The 6,000-nt window shown below is 43.9% G+C and overlaps 1 protein-coding gene and 1 long non-coding RNA gene across 2 annotated transcripts in view; one reads left to right on the top strand and one right to left on the bottom strand.

The window, feature by feature from the left end:
- LOC138853537 (uncharacterized) overlaps positions 1–441 on the bottom strand; it is a 402,016-nt gene extending 401,575 nt beyond the window's left edge. Inside the window, exons 1-2 of the long non-coding RNA XR_011392707.1 lie at positions 391–441; positions 1–145 (exon numbers count right to left, since the gene is read on the bottom strand). The exon at positions 1–145 is cut by the window's left edge and continues 344 nt beyond it. This is a non-coding gene — a long non-coding RNA (uncharacterized lncRNA). The remainder of the gene's footprint in view (positions 146–390) is intronic.
- LOC128693824 (uncharacterized) overlaps positions 1–6,000 on the top strand; it is a 398,273-nt gene that overhangs the window by 311,498 nt on the left and 80,775 nt on the right. The window lies entirely within an intron of this gene.

Genomic DNA, 6,000 nt, shown 5'->3' with positions numbered 1-6,000 from the left:
TGGCAACACTGCTCGTGGAGGCTAGTACACCAAACGGGGATTACAAGGAAATTAGCTTAGAGGCACCTACACCACCGTATGTCCTCGGATCACAGTAAAACACCTAGCTCTGCTGAGTGCTTGATTCTTGTACGATTGCGTGGTGCTGTGGGTTAGAGCGTCACATGGGATTTTAGCTATGAGGCGGGCCAAAACGACATGTTCGAACCCTCGGCTAGTCGCAGTGTTATTATTGATTCAATACCACTCGTTCATGGTTACAATAAATATATATATATATATATATATATATATATATATATATATATATATATATATTTATATATATTTATATATATACACATACATATATATATATATATATAAACATATATATATATATATACATACACAAAAACTTCTCTTTAACGTAATGGTGCTGCGCAGACACCCTCTCTCCCTGGAAGCGCCTGGCGCACTGAACACAGCTGACAGCTGTGATCGGTAAACTTCAGCTTCGGAGCTCCGAGCTCTCACGAACCACTTTGACCGATGGACACCTCTACTTCTTACATGACACTTGTCAGCCCATTTCTGGTATTAACTAGATTCATTACCACTTATCACTTGTGCGGTACGCATACCGCAGTACACGAGGCACGGCCGGTGAGCTTGTGGGTGTATGAGAGATTAACCACCAAGTGGAAAGGATTCACAAGTGCTTCGAACAGTCAGAAGAAGCGAAGTTGACTCCGAACCGCCACCACCACACGCTTTCAAATTCAATTTAGATTTTATATCTACTACGGATAATTTTACGTCTACCACGAATGATTTTATACCTACCATAGATAATTTTACATTTACCACTGATAATTTTATATCTACAACGGAGAATTTTATATCTACGACAGATAACTGAGGACATGTTTTGTGCATACATAGGCAGACGAACACATAAACACACGAACACCTACACACACCACATCTTGCCAAGCATGTAAGGAAATTAGATTAAGTGCAAAGGTTTGCAACAAGACTAGTCCCTCTCCTACGAGGAGAGGTTAAGAGAAATCGACCTGACAACACTGGAAGACAGGAGAGATAGAGGGGATATAATAACGACATATAAAATACTGAGAGGAATCGACAAGGTGGACAGAGACAGGATGTTCCAGAGATGGGACACAGTAACAAGGGGACACAGTTAGAAGTTGAAGACTCAGATGAATCACAGGGATGTTAGGAAGTATTTCTTCAGTCACAGAGTTGTCAGGAAGTGGAATAGTCTGGGAAGTGAAGTAGTGGAGGCAGGAACCATACATAGTTTTAAGAAGAGGTATGATAAAGCTCACGGAGGAAGAAGAGTGACCTAGTAGCGACCAGTGAATAGGCGGTGTCAGTAACTGTGACTCGACCCCTCCAACCACAATTAGGTGACTACAACTAGGTGAGCACACAATAATACGAACGCGTGCATGAGCGCTCACGTACATACGCACATGCATGCATACTCAAAAGTGCACAACTGTACATACGTACATGCATTCAGATGCACGTACATACGTACTCAAATGCAAGCATACATAAGACAAGCATACATAGGAACAAGCATACATAGGTACAAGCATACATAGGAACAAGCATACACAGGAACAAGCATACATAGGAACAAGCATACATAGGTACAAGCATACATAGGAACAAGCATACATAGGAACAAGCATACATAGGAACAAGCATACATAGGAACAAGCATACATAGGTACAAGCATACATAGGTACAAGCATACATAGGTACAAGCATACATAGGTACAAGCATACATAGGAACAAGCATACATAGGTACAAGCATACATAGGTACAAGCATACATAGGAACAAGCATACACAGGAACAAGCATACATAGGAACAAGCATACATAGGAACAAGCATACATAGGAACAAGCATACATAGGAACAAGCATACATAGGAACAAGCATACATAGGAACAAGCATACATAGGTACAAGCATACATAGGTACAAGCATACATAGGTACAAGAATACATAGGAACAAGCATACGAACGCACACGGTATACACACGCACACATGTGCACACGCGTACAGAGGCATGGCTATACAGCAATTCACGCATACGCAAAAGTATGTATATGTATGCACATATATACACGCATACACATTTTTTCTATTTTATTTTCTATTGTACTAAAAGTGTGCTGTATGTCCCTTGTAGGTTTAGCGCTTCTTTTTTGATTGATTAAAAGTGCATTAAGGTAGAGGAGGCTGGGCTTGTGGGATACAGGGATGCCTTTCCCAGAACTCCCAGCTACCAAAATACATCGTTATCTTTATTTTTTATTAATTTTTATTTAATTTTTAAGAAGCCATACGTTATTTATTTGCGACGATGTACGTTTTCTTTATTTATCAGTGGTAAAGAATAGCACCATCTTTGGACGTGATCTTTAGTTAATGTCTGGTTGATGACTGGCGAGACTGGCTGATGACTGTCTGAGGACTGGTGAGATTGGTTGAGGATTGTCTGAGGACTGGTTGAGGATTGTCTGAGGACTGGTTGAGGACTGGTTGAGGACTGTCTGAGGACTGGTTGAGGACTATCTGAGGACTGTCTGAGGACTGGTTGAGGACTGGTGAGACTGGTTGAGGACTGTGAGGACTGGTTGAGGACTGAGGACTGGTTGAGGACTGGTGAGATTGGTTGAGGACTGTCTGAGGACTGGTTGAGGACTGTCTGAGGACTGGTTGACTATCTGAGGACTGTCTGAGGACTGGTGAGATTGGTTGAGGGCTGTCTGAGGACTGGTTGAGGACTGAGGACTGGTAGAGGACTGGTGAGATTGGTTGAGGATTGTCTGAGGACTGTCTGAGAACTGTCTGAGGACTGGTGAGACTGGTTGAGGACGGTCTGAGGACTGGTTGAGTACTGGTTGAGGACTGTCTGAGGACTGGTTGAGGACTGTCTGAGGACTGGTGAGACTGGCTGAGGACTGTCTGAGGACTGCCTGAGGACTGGTGAGACTGGTTGAGGACTGCCTGAGGACTGGTGAGATTGGTTGAGGACTGTCTGAGGACTGGTTGAGGACTGTGAGGACTGGTTGAGGACTATCTGAGGACTGGTTGAGGACTGGTGAGATTGGTTGAGGACTGTCTGAGGACTGTCTGAGGACTGGTGAGACTGGTTGAGGACTGTCTGAGGACTGGTTGAGGACTGTCTGAGGACTGGTTGAGGACTGTCTGAGGACTGGTTGAGGACTGTCTGAGGACTGGTTGAGGACTGTCTGAGGACTGGTTGAGGACTGTCTGAGGACTGGTTGAAGACTATCTGAGGACTGTCTGAGGACTGTCTGAGGGCCGGTGAGACTGGCTGATGACTGTCTGAGGACTGCCTGAGGACTGGTGAGACTGGTTGAGGACTGCCTGAGGACTGGTGAGACTGGTTGAGGACTGTCTGAGGACTGGTTGAGGAATGTCTGAGGACTGGGTGAGGACTGGTGAGATTGGTTGAGGGCTGCCTGAGGACTGGTGAGATTGGTTGAGGGCTGTCTGAGGACTGGTGAGACTGGTTGAGGATTGTCTGAGGACTGGTGAGACTGGTTGAGGACTGTCTGAGGACTGGTTGAGGAATGTCTGAGGGCTGGGTGAGGACTGGTGAGACTGGGTGAGGACTGGTGAAACTGGTTGAGGACTGTCTGAGGACTGGGTGAGGACTGGTGAGACTGGTTGAGGACTGAGGACTGTCTGAGGACTGTTTGAGGACTGTGAGGACTGGTTGAGGACTGTCTGAGGACTGGTTGAGGACTGTCTGAGGACTGGTGAGACTGGTTGAGGACTGTCTGCGGATTGGTGAGACTGGGTGAGGACTGGTGAAACTGGTTGAGGACTGAGGACTGGATGAGGACTGGTGAGACTGGTTGAGGTCTGTGAGGACTGGGTGAGGACTGGTGAGACTGGTTGAGGACTGGTGAGACTGATTAAGGATTGAGGACTGGGTGAGGACTGGTGAGACTGGTTGAAGACTGAGGACTGGGTGAGGAATGGTGAGACTGGTTGAAGACTGTTTGAGGACTGGGCGAGGAATGGAAGAGGGCTTGGTGAGGCCTGACCTAGAACTGACTGTGGACCGAGAACTGGCAGAAGACTGACTGAAGACTGGGTGAGGACTAGTTAAAGACTAGTTGACTACTGGCTAAGAGCTGGGTGAGGACTGGTTAATGACTAGTTAAACTACACACCGTCACATGTGACTCAGCGTGACGCCTGAGTTGTGCTGGACACTGCCTCACCCTAGACTTTCTTCCTAGGACTGTTGTCCCTGGAGCGTTGCCATTTCCTGGATCCCACACAGCAGCTAACATCACAGAGATCATTAAAAAACAACAGTGCGTAAATTCAACACACCAGCTTCCAAAAATCGTTTGACAGCAAGGAATAATGTTGTCAATGTTGTCAAAGGAACTGAACAGACAGGATGTAGCAGTTTGCGATATTTCCCAACTTCAACTAGTTATCTATGACTATTCTGAAGTAGCACAAAAATAAAAAGACTAGTTAATGATTCAAATCGGACCGAAATGTCGTCATAAGCTTCTTTTTCCTGTGTACGAATTATTTGTGTATTGTTCCAGTCACGGTATTGTGTCTTTTTGTTGTTTAGAGGATGTCACTGGTAACTGAGGACAAAATGTCACTGTCCTCTTGCCTGAAGTAAACTAGAGAATCTTCAAGAACAATATGATCTATCAAAACACAAACAGACGTCGTACCTACCGACTGGAATAACTTATTTAACATTAGATCATAAGGGCCAATGGAAAACAAATCCTCTTCCATTTGATGGAAGTGGAATCTTATTGCTGAGATATATCTTCTTTGTTGAAAATATTACACAACACAGCCATTCGTCTTCGCGAGAAAAATTGTCTGGGCTCAGAAATACTGACGCAAGAACAATATTTGAAACATTTCTTCAACAAGGCTTCGAGTGATAAGAGATTAACACGTCTGGGTAGCAGTCTATTAGCTGTGAAACTGTTAATATTAACAACACGATATTCAAGTACATTTTCAGATCCCCGATGTAAGAATAACTTCTCCAGTGTCACTTCAGTGGATAAGTTATGCAAAACAAACCTTGATGGTATTGAGAATGAGCTGAAAGAAACTCAGGAAAGAATTCAGCAGTTTGAAAGGTCGCAGTGAAAGTGATTATCTAGCAGCAACGAATCTGAAGAAGAGAGTCAAGATGACTCACGAAATCATAACCTTAACCGTGGTATGGTTTGTTTGTAATCGTGTCATTACGATTTCGTGAGTTATCTTGACGGCTTTGAGGGGACTTGAGCTAGAGTTCGTCACGGCCACGCTAGCTGGAGATTCGTCTGTAAAAACTTGCATTTGTGGTCACAGTGGTGCCTATGCTAACCTTCCTATGGTGTATATTCCTAGTTGGATGAATTTTATTGTAGCCAGCTGACCCAGTGGCTAACGTGGGGGTCTGGAGTTTTAAGACTTTCTGATAGCGGGTTCGAACCCCGCCCGTGGTATGTCTTTTTTTTTTTTTTTGAGTCAAGATGTTGTAACAAGGAATGAAGAACTTGACCAGTTTGATTTTGATCAATGTTATGTAATTATAGCCAACATTCTCAACAGCAGCACTTCACAAACATCTGCCTCAGGATCCTTTTCCAAACCACACACACAAAAAACAGCATCCAAAAACAATCACACACTAGTATTCGTGTTGTCACAAACATAAAAACAGAAATAGACAATATGACACTGGTGTTATTAAAGAAAGAAATCCACTCTAGTGGAGAGAAAACAACGACAGTTTTTCATCTCTGGCAAACCTGGTCAATAAATATCTGAGTTCCTCTTCCTCTTCAGCAGAGTGACACATTGTTCAACATTGGAAGGAACTTCAACTCTCCTCATAGGAACACACACTTCCAAAAATGGGGAGATGTTCATCTTCAACTTCTGTTTGAGAATTTTTA

This window comes from Cherax quadricarinatus, chromosome 33 (assembly GCF_038502225.1).
Source record: "Cherax quadricarinatus isolate ZL_2023a chromosome 33, ASM3850222v1, whole genome shotgun sequence".
Lineage (NCBI taxonomy): Eukaryota > Metazoa > Arthropoda > Malacostraca > Decapoda > Parastacidae > Cherax > Cherax quadricarinatus.
The sequence above is the reverse complement of the archived record's forward strand: the minus strand, read 5'-3'. Positions and strand labels throughout refer to the sequence as shown.